Genomic DNA, 20184 nt, shown 5'->3' with positions numbered 1-20184 from the left:
TCCATTTTTTCCTCTGCAGGCATTAACCTAGCAGAGCCTCCTTCGTTTTCAAGGTGCAACCTTTGCCTCCAGGAGTATATTTTTGATCTTTGTTCTTTGCCTGCAACATTAAGAGTCTTCTCCAGGGCAGAGCTCTTATCTCGGCATCCATAAGCCTTCTGCCCCCAAGGAAGTTGAATGCCTCGAGGTCAGAGTGCCCATCTTTTGAATGATATATAAACACCAACTCCAAAGTAGGATCTGATTCCCATGACAGAATCGATGGCCTGATCATGGACTCGTTTGTTTTTTCCTAATGCAAAAACTTCCTTTAAAAAAGAGAGATCCAAGAAAGATTCTTATAGTGTAATCCAAAGCAGAGTTACACTTCAATGGGCTCAGAAAAAGCAACTCTCTTTAGGATTGCACTGTTAATCTTATAATTATATACTTCAGTGTGTAGGTTTCATTCTTCCTGGGAATTCTTAAATCTCATCATATTCAAAATAAGAAGCCACCTGTTACAGATGCTGCATGAATAGGAAATATCTCACCTTCATCTCCATCTTGCTCCGTGTTTTTTGTTTTTTTTTTAAGTACCAAGCACCAGCAAAAGATTAAAGGTTCTTAAGTTTTCATCCAGGACTTTTCGTGTGGAAATTAGAATGTCTGAGGATGGAAGTGACTGCAGCAATAAGCCACCTGTGCGGCTTTTAAGGCTTAAGTTCTTCCCCCAGGGGGTGCTTTCTGATAGTTGTGGGTGACTTCTGAAGGATGCATGAAAACGATTTATCTACCAGGATGATTTCTTCCTTTCAAAGCGAACACTGCGAAAGGTTCTGTTGTGGAAAGAGGATGCACAAGTCAACCGTGTAGCCTCTGTTGCCACTTATAATGCAAGAACACGAGGCCTGATTTAAGTGCGATGCTGACAGGGCAAAAGAACTCAACCGGGGGGGGGGGGATTTGCACTCGCGCAGTGTCTCATTTGCTAACCTTGCCAAGCAGCTTCATGTACTCAAGTTGGAATGCTGGTCCCATGTTACCAAAGGCTAGGGAACTCTTTGTACACTGTAATGTATGAATCAGCCCTTAGGCATGCCACTCTGTGTCACCTGCGGCTCTAGTCCATCTGCAGTATGAATAATGTTCTCCTACCTTAAGGTTTTTGAAAATAGCTTCTTTCAGGCATTACATTTGGCCACGTGGGCAGCGAGACTGCCTACATGTAGGGTTGACAACCTCCAGGTGGTGGCCAGAGATATCACATGATCACATGAAGCTGCCTTATACTGAATCAGACCCTTAGTCCATCAAAGTCAGTATTGTCTACTCAGACCGGCAGTGGCTCTCCAGGGACTCAGGCGGAGGTCTTTCATATAACCTACTTGCCTAGTCCCTTTAACTGGAGATGCCGGGGATTGAACCTGGCACCTTCTGCATGCCAAGCAGAGGCTCTACCACTGAGCCATGGCCCAGTGTTTTGTTTTGCATTCCCCCACTAACTATTATTGGCCCTCCTCTCTGGTTTTATGTGTTCTGTGTAATTATAAATATTATATCTAGGCAGCATAGAATTGCTTTAAATAAATGAATAATAAATATTAATAAGAAGAAAAGCTGGTTTTTATACCCCACTTTTCTCTACCATAAGGAGTCTCAAAGCAGCTTACAATCACCTTCCCTTCCCCTCCCCACAACAGGCACCTTGTGAGGTAGGTGGGGCTGAGAGTTAGGAGAGAACTGTGACTGGCCCAAGGTCACCCAGCAGGCTTCGTGTGGAGGAGTGTGGAATTGAACCTGGTTCACCAGATTAGAGTCCACTGCTCCCAACCACTACACCACGCTGGCTCTCTTTTCATTTCTCAGAGAAGCTGCAAAGGATTATTTTATTCCTTTGGAATATGCCGATGGAGATTTCAATTAGGCTGAAAAGTGAGATATCCTGCTATTACAACTGATCTCCAGCCGGTACAGGTCAGTTCACCTGAAAAAAATGGCTGCTTTGGCAATTGGACTCTATGGCACTGAAGTCCCTTCCCTCTTCAAGCCCCACTCTAATCAACCCCCCCCCCCCAAATCTCCAGGTATTTCCCAACCTGGAGCTGGCAACCCTACCTCCATGTGATCCTCCTAGCATACACAATCTCCATTTTGCTGATGTTTATGAATTTCAGCACAACTTTAACAGAAAAGAAGAGAGTTTAAGAATGAATAAGGCTTGGCTTCCTGTCCTGAAAACCTCCAGACTAACAAAGACTACAGTCCACAATAGCCATGCAGATTAGCTTTGGATTTCACATATTAACAGATCACTTCAGGATACAATGGTTCCATATTAACATACCACACCCTCATTAGCACATTATCTTGATACTTACAGGACAATGATTAGCACATTACCTTTGATACTTTTTGCAGGACAATGATTCAGCTCAAACCCAACCCCTTTCTGACTATATATTACTCTTCCTACACACTTGACACTGAGAGACACTGTCCTTCAGTGTTACTCCTCTGAAGATGCCTGCCACAGCTGCTGGCGAAACGTCAGGAAAGAAAATACCAAGACCACGGTCACACAGCCTGGATAACCTACAAGAAACAATATAATATTTATTTACTTACTTCTTTTATACCCCTCTTTTCTCCCCAATGGTGACCCAAAGGGGTTTATATCGTTTTCTTCTCCATCTTATCCTCGCAACAGCCCTGCGAGGTAGGTTTGGCTGAAAGTGTGTGACTGGCCCAAGGTCACCCAGCAAGCTTCCATGGCAGTACGGGGATTTATACTCGGTTCTCCTGGATCCTAGTCTGACTACTGTAATTACTACACCATTTGAATTGCTGCAGTTGAAGCAACCCAGCCATGATAGTTAATTCATGATTGGGCAGGTAAAGCATTTCAATTGGTCTGAGGAAAGTTAATAATAGAACAAAGAAGCAGCATTCTGGAGAGAAGAAATGGTAAAGTGTTAGAAGGAAAAGTAATATTTGGTTTCCATTTGTCACATAATGATTATAGGTCGTATATTTTTTAAAAGGAAATAAAAGGCCAAACCCGTCTGCCAAATATCTCCTTTGACCCGGTCACTGAATCATGCAGCCTGAAAAATGACTGCAGTGAAAAGGCATCATAAATTAATGAGGCATAATGAGTATTTCTTCAATACCGACTTCTATAAAGGCATTGAGCTCACCAGTTTGCCTTTGAACCACCGTAGACCCATGCTATGATATGCAGATCAGACCGCCGAAATTATGCTGACTACTTTGTAACTCAATCCCAGATTTTTTCAAGGACAAAGATAAGGGAATATCCTGCACCGCACGAAAGAGTACGTTCACAGAGGACAGCCTTTTTTCAATTAATCCTCACAGCAGAATAAAATAAAATGAACTACCTGTAATAAAGTTTTGAAAGCAAAGGAGTGTGGCTGTTACCACACTTGTATTCCTAGCGATGTACTATATGTTTGAAAACGTTATAAAAAATACTGTTCGCACTTTGTTTGGCCCCTTTAGCTGTGAAGACGTTTTCCAACCATTTATAAGCCATAGTATCCAAAAACCCTTTTAAAGTGGTATTTTTTATAACATTTTCAAAACTCTTAATACATCGCTGGGAATACAAAGTGCGGTAACCCCCTGTGAGTATAGCTTAGCAACAAGTTCCCAAAAAGTTATTTTTTCTCTCTGGTAAATTGGTCAGCAAAAATAATAATCCAGACTGCATAAGAATAATGGATTTTTATTGTCTTAGTAGAGCACAAAAAAGAAGACTGGAGGGGGGAAAAGGTCTTTATACCCTTATAACCGGCTTTACTGTGGAGAGAGACTAGGGTCACCAGCTCCAGGTTGGGAAATACCTGGAGATTTTTGGGGCGGAGCCTCAAGAGAGTGTGGTTTGGGGAGGGGAGGGACTTCAATGTCATAGAATTCAATTGCTAAAGTGGCCATTTTCTCCAGGTGAACTGATCTCTATCGGCTGGAGATCAGTTGTAATAGCAGTAGATCTCCAGCTAGTACCTGGAGGTTGGCAACCCTACACAAAACGAAGTCAATTTTGTTGTGAAATGCTATGAGTAAGAATTCCTATTATGCAGCCACAAAATATGCACCAGACTACTAAAAAAGATTAGAGCTATCATGTGAGGCTGGTGACTTGTTCACTCAAGTCAATTTAGGGGAAGCAAAAAGTTGGGTGAAGCTCTTTACCATAGAGGAAGTAGAGATTGCCAGACCTAACCACCAAACTTCTCACTGTGCACTGCATGCCAGTGCCATGCAGATTTACTTAGAAGTAAATTCTGTTGAGTTATCCCAATTAAGCCCGCAGGCTTTTGCGTCCAGGTTTGATATCCCAGTGAAGATCAAGTCAACGGAAGGAGTTTGAATGCATGTTTTAACGCATCATTTAACGACTTTAAAAGAGGACATAATAGCACTTTTAAAAATTTTACAGTTTAAAACTATGATCATTTCTATTGAAGCTGCTGATAGGTGCAATTCTTTGCTGTTTTCCTGGTGCTTTTAAAATGGTTTTATTGGACAAAGATGTGGCATGTAAAATAACTCTTCCCTACAAAACAGAGTATCAACAGCATTCACAGAGTACCCTGTTGCTTATGCAAAGCAAAAGGAAATGAAATGGTTTCTTTTTCATGTGATATATTGGGTTATTAAAGACACAGAGTTGGCTCAAATAATGCAGGGTCTGCATTCTAATCTTCCAAATTGACATTTATTCATTCCAAATCCCCAAATGTCATCTTCCAGATAATGAAATCTGCCTGGCTTTTTCCATTTTACGACTGATTTGCCCCAAAATGGTACAAGCAAATATATTGTTGGAAGGAATGGACTGTGCAATCTCACTCAATGCTAACACAGACTTCAGAGTCTCAGCAGAGGGCAATAGAGAGTTAGTAAATGGCTAGATTGGGTGCTCTCTTACCTTTCTTTTGTCCACTCCTGCTGCTGTCCCGGAATGCTACTGTCAGGCGTTCCTTCCTTCCAGTCACTCCCCTTCTATCTCTCAGTTGTAATAGCAGATCTCCAGCCACCACCTGGAGTTTGGCAACCCTAACCATGAGGTCTGGACATGATTTATACAATCTCTCTAGGGTTGCCGGATCCGTCTTCTCCACCGGCAGGAGGTTTTTGGGGTGGAACCTGTGGAGGGCGGGGTTTGGGGAGAGGCTTCAATGCCATAGAGTCCAATTGCCAAAGCAGCCATTTTCTCCAGGTGAACTGATCTTTATTGGCTGGAGATCAGTTGTAATAGCAGGAGATCTCCAGCTAGTACCTGGAGGTTGGCAACCCTACATAGAGTCCACCCATGAAAGCATCCATTTTCTCCAGGGGAACTGACCCCTGTAGTCCTGAGATGAACTGTAATGCCAGGAGATCCCAAGGTACCACCTGAAGGCTGGCAACCCTAGGTGACTGTGGGCCTATCACTCTCCCTCAGCCTAACCCATCTCACAAGGTTATTATGACGATAAAATGGGAGAACCTACTGTGATGCCCTGTGCAGGATGAAAATGCACTACATAAATAAACAGAAGGGTCTTTCGTCACTCTGGTGCATCTGGGACATAACTACTCTGTGCTTCCACTTTTGGGGTTCTGCTCTTGGATCAACCATGATCCTCACGCATGCGATGAAGGGGACTCTCGCTTTCAAAAGCTTATGTCATAAAAACGTTCCTTTTTAAAGTACCATCAGCCTCTTTTGGGATTTTCGGGACTGAAAATGGCACAGCCAGTGAAACAATAAAGGCCACAGTGCCTAAGTAAGGTGGGGGAGATGAATGACTGGTAAGAGCAAAACATACTCAGTAAGAAGAACTGGACCTGGAACGGCAAATCCTTCCATTTTGTTTTCGCCACAGACATTTCTGCCTCTGAACATTTGGCACTGTATATTTGAGGGATGTATCCACAATAGTGGATGTTCAGGTTGCTTTTCACAGTGATGGATTTGTGCAGATCCGAAATCATGCATTGTTGACTGCACAGTTAGCTGGATTGTACATCGGTCCTCTTTCAAAAGCACAGATTCTTGGCTTAATTGCCATTACTCCCTACTTACAAAGCGCTGTCCTGCACAGTGAGATTTCACTGTTGGACAAATAATTGTGGAAGAGTTCATGCATCCACAGAGGCAAGTGGATCATTTTTGTTTTGGGGACAGAAAGTTGTGGACATTGAGGCATTCCTAAAGTGGGTATTTGGGACCACCTAAGACCTGACCTGGATGGCCGAGGCTAGCCTGATCTCGTCAGATCTGAGAAGCTAAGCAGGGTCAGCCCTGGTTAGTATTTGGATGGGAGACCACCAAGGAATACCAGGGTTGCTGTGCAGAGGAAGGCACTGGCAAACCACCTCTGGTAGTCTCTTGCCATGAAAACGCCAAAAGGGGTTGCCATAAGCCGGCTGCGACTTGACGGCACTATATACACACACACAAGACCTAGGTAGACTTAATTTGGGCCAATTCCATGCTTTCCCAAAGCTACACACAAAGCTCTAGAGAATAATATTTCCACCCATAGCATTGTCTAGTCCCACCGTCCCGTTAATTTAGTTTGTTTTTTAATTTACTCCACTGCTGTTACCTTTCAACTATTAGAGCACAATTACAGCCTCCAGCTGACTGATATTTCTTTAATTTAAAGCAGCTGCATTCAATCCATCAAGTGATTCTGATAATATATTGCCTTGATAATATTTTACCTTTTTTTATCAACCTGCATTTCCCCCCATTGTATTATCAGCATGGCAAAAGATATTTCTCGATTATTCACAACTGAATTATAGTCAATCCTTTCCCCCTCCCCCCTTCAGAATGCAAGCCCACATGTAACCACATGAAACAAAATGTTAATTACCTGCAGTTTTCCAGGATGTGGGATATTATTAATCTCTGCATTCAAAAGGAAGTATTGCCACAGGAAAATAATGACAACAGCCATCAAGTTTTCTTATCATAGGTAGGGTTGCAGGTTGGGAAATACCTGGAGATTTTGGGAGTGGAGCCTGAGAAGGGTGGGGTTTGGGGAGGGGAGGGACTTCAATGCCATAGAGTCCAATTGCCAAAGAGGCCATTTTCTCCAGGTGGACAGATCTCTATCGACTGGAGATCAGATGTAATAGCAGGAGGTCTCCAGCTAGTACCTGGAGGTTGGCAACCCTAATCATAGGTTAAATCTTGTAAATATGCAAAATGGGCAGAATCAACAACTGCCCATGCACATGCTTTCTTTGTTGCGGCTTCTGCCTTGTAGAATAGCATGCCTGAGGAGGTCAGGAAAATTCCCACTCTTCTAGCCTTCCATGAACTATGCAAAACTGAACTTTTCAAGAGGGCTTTTCTGCGTTGATAACAGGGTTTCACTGTACAAAATGTTTCACAAACTTACTTGGATAAATGATTGGGACTGTGGTCTATATTGCAGTGTATAACTCAGTATAGTAGGATCATTCCTATTCATTTAATTTCTGAATCACTTAATGTGTCATGTGAATACTTGTGCTATGCTTCATCCTAGTGGCCAGTTTTGAGACTCCTAGCTTCACTTTCTGAGGAGTTATGCCTGCCATAAAGAACCTTAGCTTCTATCACAAATAGCATGGAGGCAGAAGGTTTCTCGTGATAACATGGACCAGGATGTTCCAATTCCCTTTATGTCTGGTACGGCAACTCCAACAATCATCTTGAAGGTAGTAGCTGATTTTGATGGAGAAGGCCAGTGGGGCAGATCTGACAGAAATCCACCCCTGTCGATTTTCTGGAGCCTGGAGAGGTGGCAAGGGTGGATTGTTTTTAGATCTGCCACACTGGCCTTCTCTGAACCCCAGAGTAGGCTGACGGGGCAGATCTGACAGAAATCCACCTCTTCCAGTAGGACAGAACTGACAGAATTCCACCCCGCTGTTTATCCAGATCCCACAGAAGTGGTGGGGGTTGGATGGCTTTCAGATCTGCCACCCACCCCCGGCCTTCTTCAGACCCTGGAGAAGGCCAGCAGTATTTTTTGGCTTTGAGTTTATTAACCTGAAAATTTCTGTGTTTGATAAACCCTAAGCCAAAAAAACCTGGTGCACACCAGGTGCACCTGGTGCACCCCAGTGGCAATTTGAGGAAGGGTCTTCTTGGTCACGGGGGGGTCAATAGGGTTGACAATTGTGGGTTGGGGAATTCCTAGAGATATCGGGGTAGAACCGAGGGAGGGAAGGGTTTGGGCAGCTGTGTTTTTTTTCAGGGGAATTGATCTTCATCATCTACCAGTGGGCGCAGTCTTTTATATTTGGCTGGTGTGCTCTTTGACTCTCTGCCTCCTTCTCATTCATGTGACTATGTGTTTAGTTTTGGTGTGTTTCTTTTCTTTTTTAATGTTTTTATTAATTAAAAGACAAAGTAGGATATAAAATAGAAAATAAAAAAACTTGGTCCTTGCCATAAAAGAAGGGGAAAAGTATTTTACATAAAGCACACTATACAATACTTGATAAATGAGTAAAATGTGATAATATTAAAAAAAAACTTGCAGTGGTGATTACCATCAATGTAAACATAAATTTCAAAGTATATTTCCTAGATATCAAAAATTCACAGTGCATTCCTGAGCTCTTTCGGCAAAAGAGCTCAGGAGCCGAAAAAGGGGCTGTGCCAGCCTAAGTGGGACGCCGTCCTCCCTGCGCTGTGTGCCACCCCAGGAGGGTGTTTCCAGGGCATTCTGGCGCTGGGCTCGGGGAGGAGCCGCCTTTAGGTTGCCGCCAAATCCCTTTGGTGCTGGGAACATCTCTTTTTTAATTTTGGCGAGATACTCCACCTTTTAGGTGGCATATCTCCCATGCAACCCTATGAAGGATTGCACAGATTTTTCATGCTGCGGGGAGGTTTCGGCCAAAACCTCCTTTGGAGGCAGTGCAGTCGCGCTGCCTCCTATGACTGGTGCAGCCATTCTGCTCAAGAATGCGCTGTAAGTTCATAAATTATTACCATCTATCCATAATATATTTAGATGTTTCCCCCTTTAACACCTTTTCCATACAATACAACAAAAAAGTTTGTTAATAATTCACAAATATAATTCCAACAACCTCCTCTTCTGCTCTCCATTTTTAAAGAATAATATGAGTAGTATGCTTTCCATTTGTCTTGAAATTCTTTGGTTGGTCTGTTACTCACATAGTTCATTAATTTTGCCATTACTGTGTATTTGGCTAGTTTGCTTTCCCAGTCCTCCTGGCATGGACAGTTTTCTGTTTTCCATTTTCTTGCAAATATAACTCTGGCTGCCATTATCATATATCTAAACAATTCTTCCAAATATTTTGGAATATTTTTGGGCAAATTACCCAATAGCATGCTTTTGGCTTCCATAGCCAATTTAATTGATAAGATTTTCTGCATTTCAGCATGTATTTCTTTCCAAAAAAATGTTTGGTCTTTTTGCATGTCCACCACATATGATAAAGGGTACTGTCCTCCTCTTTATGTTTCCAACATTTCCCATTATCTGTTTTGTTTTAATGGTGTGTGTGTGTTTTAAGCTTCTCAGCTGGGTGGAGATGTGCCAATTCCCTCTGCCCATTGGTAGGGCTGAAATACACTGTCCACAATAGCATTGAAGAGGAAGCTACCTTTCACAGAAAGCATAGACTGTACATAGCTTCAGACTTTATTAGTTAGAATATTTGCTGCCATATAAGACGTAGGTAAGAAGGTCCTGACCTTTTGCTTTTCATTGATCAAGAGGGTGATTTCATAGAAGAACTGAAATGAACTATTTGAATATTAATTGGGATGAACCTCCTAGATTTGAGTCCAGGCATGGATGAATCCTACAGTTGGATTAAAGTAAATCTTACTACCTTTCCTTTAGAAAATCAAATCCCTCTCCCTCCCCATTTCAAACCCTTTGTTTATAAAGCTCAGGAACTCATCTGGGCTGAGAAAAGAAATCACTATGAAAAAGGAAATCCTCTATATTATTGTTTTTAATCAGTCACTGGGGCTCTAATATTACAGAAAATATCAATCATTAATACTTCGGAAGTAGATGGCTGAAGTACCTTTGGAGGCCCTGTAGTTTCACGTGGGTGGAATCCACACTGACAGATTCTCAAAGTAAGAAACTCTGACTGAATACACACGCACACATACACTTTTAGAATACTGTTCAACAGATTCTTTTTTCCCCAAGAAGAAAAAATGTTGCCATCACTCCTGGTAGGTAGAGGCTTAGAAGGGTGTAGCTGTTCCTAGAATGGCGCTGTTTGAGTGTTCAGATTGCTTCACGTTTATTATTTCTGCAGTCCTTAGCAGTCTTCTATGGTAGGGCAGTATTATCATTTCCATTATGCAAATGGGAGATGGAAACTAAAAAAGTAATGGCCTCCTAATTGATCTCTGAGCTCACATTATATTAACCTGATTTACATTTGTGTACCCTTACAGGGTTGCTAACTCTGGTTTGGGAAATTCCTGGAGATTTGGGAATGGTGCTTGAGTTTCCATGTGGGACTTAGAGATGCCAGCCTCCTGGTGCGACCTGAGGATCCCCTGGAATTACAGCTGATCTCCAGACTACAGAGATCAGTTCCCCTGGAGGGTGGACTCTATGGCATTCCCCACTGAGATCCCTGTCCTCCTCAGGCTCCATCCCCAAGTCTCTAGGAGTTTCCCAACCTGGCTCTGGCAATCCTGCCATCCCCCACCAGTTGCTGGGGTAGGTCCCTCTTCTTCTTCTTCTGCGGGAGGTTTTTGGAGTGGAGGTGGGGGGAGGTTGCGCTCTCCAGGAAGTGCTGCATTGTAAAGGGCCGGTTTCCACTCAAACTCCCAGTTTTCCACTCAAATGGCCCCTTGTGATGCGTTTTACACCCAGAAGTGCCGCATCGCAACAGGCCTTTACCACTCAAACTGGGAGTTTGAGTGGAAAACCCCCCCCCTTTGCAATGCAGCACTTCCAGATGTGAACCGGAAGTGACCTGTCCCTGCCTGCACAGATTGCCCGCTGACCCTCAGCTGGTCAGCGGGTGGCCAGATGGATTGGCGGGGGTTTGCTCGCCACCACTTGGCACTTGGCAACCCTATGCTGGGGGGACCTGGCAACCCTAGGCCTAGTTCTTCTGGAATTACAACTGATCTCCAGATTACAGAGATCAGCTCCCCTGAAGGAAATGGCAGTGCCGGAAGGTGAACTCTGTGGCATCACATCTCTGCTGAGCTTAGGGTTGCCAGCTCTGGGTTGGGAAATACCTGGAGATTTTTGTGGCGAAGACTGAGGAGGGTGAGGTTTGTGGAGGGGAGGGACTTCAATGCCATAGACTCCAATTGAGAAAGCGGCCCTTTTCTCCAGGGGAACTGATCTCTATCGGCTGGAGATCAGTTGTAATAGCTGTAATCAGTTGTAATAGCTAGTACCTGGAGGTTGACAACCCTAGCTGAGCTCCTGCCCCTTCCCAAATTCCACCCTCCCCAGGCATCATTCCCAACGTTCCAAGAATTTCCCATGCTGGAGTTGGTACTCCTAGTGTGGACTTCTGTGACAAAAGCTTCAGGAGAAAGGTGGGATTTAAGGAGAGAACTGAATAATTCTCTCATTAACAATCACAACTGCAGTTCCAGGCATAAGGAGGAAGTAGAGGAGAAAAGGCCAAATCATTTCAGGTAGCAGGAGACCTTTGGGCAGCTGAGGGTGGGAAGACAGAAGAACATGTCTATGAGTAGGCGTGTATCGAGATAGGGCATTGAAGGTGACTAGAGAGCTGCCTAGCACTGAAGATGAACAGAATAAAGCAGGGGAACAAAATCTAATGGAAGGCTGATTTAAACTGGTCAGGTAGTAATCATAGCTGTGAGATATATCATTGTGTATAAAGGAAGAAGCAATTCTGTGGGGTGAAAAATAAAACAGAACCTTCGATAGCGGGCAGCTCGCTGCATAAATAAGAGCCATACAGGAAGTGGAGAAACATTATTTTAGATAGCTAAAAACTTGGAAATTTTTAAAGTTAAATATTAAAGAAAAGCCATGGCAAGGAAAAAAATAGCTGCTGCCTTGTCATGCATCGGGGATGCTCACAGATTCCTTGGGAACTACCAGAAAAATCTGTGTTCAGCTTCTCTAATAAACCATTTTTTTATTCCTCCTATTGCCAGGAGTACCCACAAATGCAGATGAGGATTTGACTGAAATGGGCTCCTGGATTAGAAATTCTCCACGTTCAAGACTGTATCAACTATATATATGAAGTTCCTGTTCTTTATCTCCGCCTAGATGAGAGACTCTTAAGAGCATCTTGGATCTTGCTTTTAGTCCCCCTGGTACGATGCATGCCTCTTTTGAAACACAAGTGGTTCAACGACATCCACACTGCCAATTACTTATTGCACAAGGACCTTTGGGTCTTCACTGCAGAAGAGGGGGAAAACCACATTATTTTGAGCAATGCAGCATATATCACTTATAGGATTTCCCTGCTGAGAAGTGTACATGTTATCAGATTTATCGCTGATTAATTGCTCTGAGTTCTTCAGTTCAGTTTTGCGCAGATGGGTATGAAATTTATTGAGACAAAGAAGAAGCACCCCCTCGGGATATCTTACAGCAGCTAACCAACATGCTTAAACATTTTATATATTATAAAATACAGTGGCGTTTGCTTCTAATTTTTCTTTCAGACTCCAACCAGAAGAGAGATTTTCTTCGAACATACATATACACATAATTTAACTGGAGTTTTGGTCCTTTTAAGCTACTTTCTAAATTAGATGGTGATTTGATAAGAAAATGCCCTTTCAGTTTTTTTTTTAATTATATGCCTATACAGCAGAAGAAACCCAATTATCCATTCCCCTACTTACCAATGATTCTCCAATCACTAAGTTTCTGTTTCTACTGTATTACAACCAACTTTAGCCTATTCACTCCCTGCCTTCTGTACCCAATTATCTGGACTCTTGATTATCCAAGTACATTTGACATTGTCGAAGGCTTTCAAGGTCAGAGTTCATCGGTTCTTGTAGGTTATCCGGGCTGTGTGACCGTGGTCTTGGTATTTTCTTTCCTGACATTTCGCCAGCAGCTGTGGCAGGCATCTTCAGAGGAGTAAGACAGTGTTACTCCTCTGAAGATGCCTGCCACAGCTGCTGGCGAAACGTCAGGAAAGAAAATACCAAGACCACAGTCACACAGCTTGGATAACCTACAAGAACCAACATTTGACATTGTTCACACAGTTAATTGGGATTCTGTTGTACTTTTGTGTAATGTTAGATTTCATTCTTGGAACTCTACCATTTCCAGTTTTTGGTGCAGAGTATATGTGCTGGACTGTTTTGCACGGGAAATAATCGGACCCTCTGCCAAAAACAAGGAGGAGAGATATAGGTGGAATACCTCTCCTTAGCCCTTATTGGTCTAACCTCTGCCTGTGTGGGTTCTATGGGACTAAATTATTAATACAACTTGCAAGACAAATCCTTTCTCTGATCAGGAGTTAATGCCAGTCAGACTAAACAATGAAGAGCTAAATGGATCAAAGGTCTAATTTGATAAAGGGCAGTTTCAGACATTCAGTGATCAGTAGTACTTAGTAGGAGGGCTGGCTGAAATGTGTGTGCCATCAAATCATAGCTGACGTATGGTGACACCGTAGGGTTTTCAAGGCAAGAGACTTTCGGAGGTGGTTTGCAGTTGCCTGCCTTTGAATGGGCTGAGAAAGTTCTGAGAGAACTGTGACTGGCCCTAGGTCACCCAGCAGGCTTCATGTGGAGGTGTGGGGAATCGAACCGCGTTCTCCAGATTAGAGACTGCCGCTCTTAACCACCACACCACACTGGCTCTAAGCTGAAATACCCCTCCCCTATTTTCATGAAACAGTTTGCCTCCAGGAAAAAAAAAACATTCCCCCCTCTACACCGTGATCTCTTGGAAAATACTTGCATAGGGTGAAAACTCTTGCTTTCTTTGTAGTGTTAATTACCCACAGTACTATGGACAACACAGTCCTCCCTCGAGTGGCAAGTGAAGGTTTCTATGTTTGTTTTTATTTTATTTTATAAAACTTGTATTTCACCTTGCTGCTCTTGCAAGGGCCACTAAGGCAGCAAACAAATTAAAAAATACATAACCATTAAAATCAATCAAAAATAACAAGGCATCCTTAAAACAGCTACAATACATACAAACGTTTAAAAACAATTAAAACACTGGGCAGGAAGGAAGGACTTTCTATTCCACAATTTTAAAAAAGATTTTAATAATCCATGTTGCTATATCATAGGTTCAGAGAAAACAGCTTAGTACAAAACTACAAAGAAACGTTCTCTTCTACGCTTCTGTACGTTACCTTGATAGTCATGTATTCAGATGCATCACAAAAATTGCTCACTTGGCAATGTAAACCTATACAGAGTTTAGGATTATAAACTCATTGTCTTCACTGTTTTTAGAAGGGTGTCTGTTTATGATTGCACTGTAGATCTGCAAGTTGATTTGACCTCAGTGTAATATCTCCAATCCTTATATGTTAATCTACTAAAAAAAGGGGGGGGGTACATTTTCATCCAGCAAGAGGCTAGGCACAAAAAAAGGTGCAGTAATTAAACCCAACACAATTTCTAAATCTGCCTCATGAATTTTTTTTAAAGAATAGGGAAAAAAAACAAATTGCCTTAAAGTCCCATGAAAGATTATATCTTGTCATTAATTTTAAAAAATGTTATATGTCACCTTTCCCCAAAAGGCATTAAGGTGGCTTTTTTAAAAAAACAAATTAAACACACCAGTTGTAAAAATTGAGAACAAGTTAACACTATAAATATTAACACGCCAACCCACTCAATAAAATAATCTGGAGATTCAAACAATTTACATCAGTGTTTTACATCTGTTCCTGAAGATAATTAATGACAGCGCCTCTCATTCCCTAAGGTGTGCCATTTCACTGGGATTGAGCTTGCATTCGTATGGGGCAGAGAATGAGTAAAACCAATAAGTAAAAATATAACAGTTGAACAGCAAAAGTCTCCAGTATCTAAACATGGAGAAAATGAAATAGGTATAAATATAATCCTCTTTCCCTAGGTCTAAAGTCTTTTATACATGGCTGTTTCACTTGCCATCACCCCTCCGACGACTTCAGGTCTTTGTGTTGATTATGCATGTCATTTCCAGCCGTCAGAGGTTGCCTCGCTCTCCCCCTGCATTTCCCCGTGTTTTCGGAGACCTGTTTTATCTTGAATTTGAAAATGCCGGCAAAACCCGGGGAAACTCAGGGGGAGAGCGAGGTGATCTCTGATGGTCGGAAACAGCATGCATAATCAACACAAAGACCTGAAGATGTCAGAGGGGTGATAGCAAGGGAAACAGCCATGCACCTCTCTTCAGACCAGGTGTCTGTCTGTGTTTCCTTCAGCATTGTGTACTTCGTTAGAATTCCTTGCATACAGAAAACTAGCATACCAGACTAGGTTTCTTGCTTTCCATGTTTAGAGAGTATTTAGATGTCGGAAGATATTTATACATGTGGTTTTCCCAGTTATGTTCTTCACACTACCAGGAAACCTTTATCTCATGCCTTTTCCAATGGGTTTCCAGACAACTGGTGCCTTGTGAGAACGTTTCCTTAATCTGAAACTTAATCATGGGAAGCAGCTCTGAAATAGATGTGCACGTCCATACACATGATATTATAAACTGGACATCACAGTTTGAATGCTGATTGTTATTTTCCTAGTGGATCAATGAATTCATTGCAGTCACTTTTCATCAGTTCCCACAGTGTATGCCAGTCAATAAGGACATGAGATTCGACAGTGAAGATCATTAGTCTGTGGTTTATCGTGTTGTCCAGGGGCTTAGATTACCAAAGTGATAACTATCTCTGAAATGCCATAGACAGCAGACTGAGTTATCGTATAATGAGGTTTAATTAAGGACAGGTGGCAGCTGTATAATATATTGGCAATGGCGCACCTCTGCAATGCCAATTTTTTTCACACACCAAACTGCATTAAGCCATCTTTATGGCATTCTTTTTAACCTCCAATGGTAACTTGTCTCCACAGTATTACTGCCAGGGAGGACTAACAAGCAAGAGTCTCTCAATTTGAAGTGAGGCATTCAGTGTCTCTATTCACGCTTCCATGCCTCAGAAGTAGACAAATACCTCATGGACATAGGCATGGGGACTAGTAGGAAGGAGATAATATTATACTGTGTTAGATCATGTGAACCCAAGCATAGCCATAGATGGTATCTTCTCTTCTTAGAAATATGTCATAAGACATTGGAATCTTGGTTCTTTTTTGCAGACATAAACATGAAGCTAGAAGGTGAGTCACTCACGCACCTTGGAGAGAGATGGGTCTTTAGCCTTGTATATGTACAGGGCCAATGCACACAGAGAGAAGATGGGACAGAGCATGCTGGCTCAAATGAGTGTGCAGCTCGACGTATCTCATGTAGGCGCAGTGAGTATGTATATAGCCTCCATCCCTGTGAATGGGAATTAGAATCATAGAATTGTAGAGTTGGAAGGGGTCATACAGGACATCTAGTCCAACCCCCTGCTCAATGCAGGATCAGCCTTGAGCATCCTTGACAAGTGTTTGCCCAGCTGCTGCTTGAAGACTGCCAGAGAGGGGGAGCTCAACACCACCCTAAGTTATCCAATTCCACTTTTGAACAACTCTTACTGTAAAAATGTTTTCCCTAATATCCAACCAGTACCTTTCCATCTGTAATTTAAACCCATTATTGTGAGTCCTATCCTCTGCTGCCAACAGGAACAGCTCCCTGCCCTCCTTTGCATTACCCCCCTTTTCTGTTGAGATCTGGGGCTATGATAGTAAATCCTGATTGGTTAATTTAGATCAAACTTAGGACGTTTCCCTACAGTCACCCCTGCCGACTGCTTTGGGGGGTTTTGCCCGCATTTTCCAGATTCTGCGCATTTTGCCCACATTTTCCAGATTCTGGCTGAAACAGCATCTGGAAAACACAGGCAAAACATGTGGGGAGAGTGAGCCAACTTCTGATGGGCAGAATAGGCATGCATGTTCAAAAGGAAGCCCCAAAGCAGTTGGTGGGGTGATCGCAGAGAAACGTCCCTGCATAAAAGGCCATAGTTAAAAATAGAAGTTATTTATTTGACATAGCTAAATCCTGCACTTGGAAGCAAAAAAAAAAAAAAATCTCCAAGTGGCTATAATTATGGTGTGTATCCAGGATTAAATTCAGCTGTGAAGATTTTTTAGAGATAAATGGGCCCCCAAAATGCCTGGTAAATTTCCTTGTCCTATATCAGTTACATCCCTGAATCATGGCTGACAGGTAGTCCTGCTCCAGTTAACAACCATACTATTGTTAAGCTTCAGCCTGAAATGGCACCATAAGCAACAGTAAAATCCAATGTTTTAGCAGTTTGTCAGAAAGCTCCTGTCAGAAAGATAATTTTTCCCAACCTGAAAATATTGTGCCCTTCCTTTTGTCACGTTAAAGGACAGAATTCCAGTGTATTTTCTTGTAGAACACTGGCGCTTCTTTTACTTACCAGATAAAACTGTGTGTGTATGTCCCTCTTGAGTCTAGATTAGGTGCAATGGATAATGGTGAGATTGATATAGCTTTGGAGCATTGTTAGCTGATGGCTCTTAAGCTCTTTATGTATCACAACTCTTTTACAACTTTAAAGCTTGACACACAAAATCAACATATGGCATGTTTCTTATTATAGGTGTCAGATCTCAGCAGAGCTCGGCTTTTACAGTGCACTGAAAATGCCTATCAGCTTGAAATTCTAGACCTGGAACAGATTGCCTTTGGCTCATTACGAACCATGAAAATGTACAGCTTCAGCAGCTGAACACAATGGCTGGTGCAAACATGATGGATTGTTGGTAAGTGGTACATTGTCTGTGACTGTCATAGCACTCATTACCACCTTGTCATGGATGTTTTATTCAGTATTTTTCTCCTATGTTCTCCTATGGTTTCCAGTATAATAGACCTGTGAGGGAGACTACGAAGAGAAGACCAGGGAGAAACTGGCCAACTGATCCTGTGCAGATTCATTAGGCATTAGGGTTGTCAGGCAGGTTTTACCATAAAGTTTCTGGCGATTCGTAGAGCTACCCTATGTGACTTCCTCTTTTTAAAAACCAGAAGTGATGTGGTGTGACAATTTTTTCACACAAATGACATGAGGAACATTCTGAAGGTACCTAGGACCGGGGTCGGCAAACTCATTAGTCAAAAGAGCCAAATATCAACAGTACAACGATTGAGATTTCTTTTGAGAGCCAAATTTCTTAAACTTAAACTATTTAGGTAGGTACACTGTTCATTAACTTAATAAACTTTAATTAAAGTTTTAAGTCTTAATTAAACTATAGGTACACTGAATAAAACTTGATATCAAACTTAATAGTGATCTTATTTATTAATAAAAATTAAATTGTAAGTCCCTGCCATTTCCCCCTCCCCGTCTGGAGGCCTCGTCTGGAGGCCTGGTCTACCGCCATAAAAGCCTATTGGTAGACCTGGCCTCTGAAGGGGGACTTTTTTCCCCTCCTCGGAGTCCAGGTCTACCGCCAAGAAAGCCTGTGGGTAGACATGGCCTCCCAATGGGACTCAGCCGGAGGCCAGGTCTACCAAAGGAAGCCTGCCCTGCCCAACAGCTGATAGGCGGGCGGGGGGGCAGGAACCGCTGAGCCGCCCGCCCAGCAATCGTGCGGCTAGAGGGGAGGGGAGGCTTTAGCCTCCCAACCATTGAGGGAAAGGGAAAGGGGGACCTGGCTATTCTCCATGGCACGGGGGGGGGGGGAGACAGCACGCCTGCTCGCCCGAGCGGGCGCGAGAGCAGGGGCTCCGAACCAAGTTCGGAGAGCCGCACTCAACGGGCCAAAGAGCTAGGGAGCCGCAGTTTGGAGACCCCTGACCTACGATGGTGCTGCTGCAGTTTTCTTGTTTGTGGGCTTCCTAGAGGCACCTAGTTGGCCACTGTGTGAACAGACTGCTGGACTTGATGGACCATGATGATCCAGCATGGTTTTTCTTATGTTCTTACCTAAGAAGCCCATCAGTATATCTGAGTATGCATCAGTTTCTGGACAGGGGCAAGGGAATATGAAAATCTCAAATAATTTCTTTCTCAGTAAGTATCTACCACAAGAAAAACATATTTGCATGGATCTCTCCTGTTTATGAAATAGGATGAAGCCTAATTTCCTTTACTGTCTATTTTTCCCCCTTGAGAAAAAAAATAGTTTTGAGAACAAAATTACATTAATATAGGGCTGTCAAAAAAAAAAAATTCGGTACAGTTCGGATTCGGCCGAATTTGACCCTTGTGGGGTCGGTACGGTCCGAAGTCCGAACTCCCCCGCTTCGGATCCCCGGTAATTCGGGGGGATCCAGAGTTCGGGGGAAAATTCGGCCGAAGCGCGCCTTCAGGGATTCCCTGAAGGCGCGCGGGGGCCCTTTAAACTGATCTGCGCCTCCCAGCTGGGAGGCGCAGATCAGTTTAAAGGGCAGCCCGCCCCCCTTCAGCGGGCTCCGCTGGAGAGGCGCGGGCTGTCATTTAAACTCATCTGAGCTTCCCGGGCGGGAGGCTCAGATGAGTTTAAATGACAGCCCGCCCCCCTTCAGCGGGCTTCCCTGAAGGGGGGCGGGCTGTCATTTAAACTCATCTGTGCCTCCCGGGCGGGAGGCACAGATGAGTTTAAATGACAGCCCGCCCCCCCTTCAGCGGGCTTCCCTGACTTTAAATGACTTTAAATGACAGCCGTGCCTCTCCAGCGGAGCCCGCTGGAGAGGCGCGGCTGCCCTGGCGCGGCTGCCCTTTAAAGTCATCTGCGCCTCCCGGGCGGGAGGTGCAGATGACTTTAAATGACAGCCGTGCCTCTCCAGCGGAGCCCGCTGGAGAGGCGCGGCTGCCCTTTAAACTCATCTGCGCCAGGCGCAGATGAGTTTAAAGGACAGCCCGCCCACTTCAGCGGGCTTCCCTGAAGGGGGGCGGGCTGTCATTTAAACTCATCTGTGCCTCCCGGGCGGGAGGCACAGATGAGTTTAAATGACAGCCCGCCCCCCTTCAGCGGGCTTCCCTGAAGGGGGGCGGGCTGTCATTTAAACTCATCTGTGCCTCCCGGGCGGGAGGTGCAGATGAGTTTAAAGGGCAGCCCGC

This window comes from Euleptes europaea, chromosome 8 (genome assembly GCF_029931775.1).
Source record: "Euleptes europaea isolate rEulEur1 chromosome 8, rEulEur1.hap1, whole genome shotgun sequence".
Classification (NCBI taxonomy): domain Eukaryota; kingdom Metazoa; phylum Chordata; class Lepidosauria; order Squamata; family Sphaerodactylidae; genus Euleptes; species Euleptes europaea.
Note: the sequence above shows the minus strand (reverse complement) of the source record.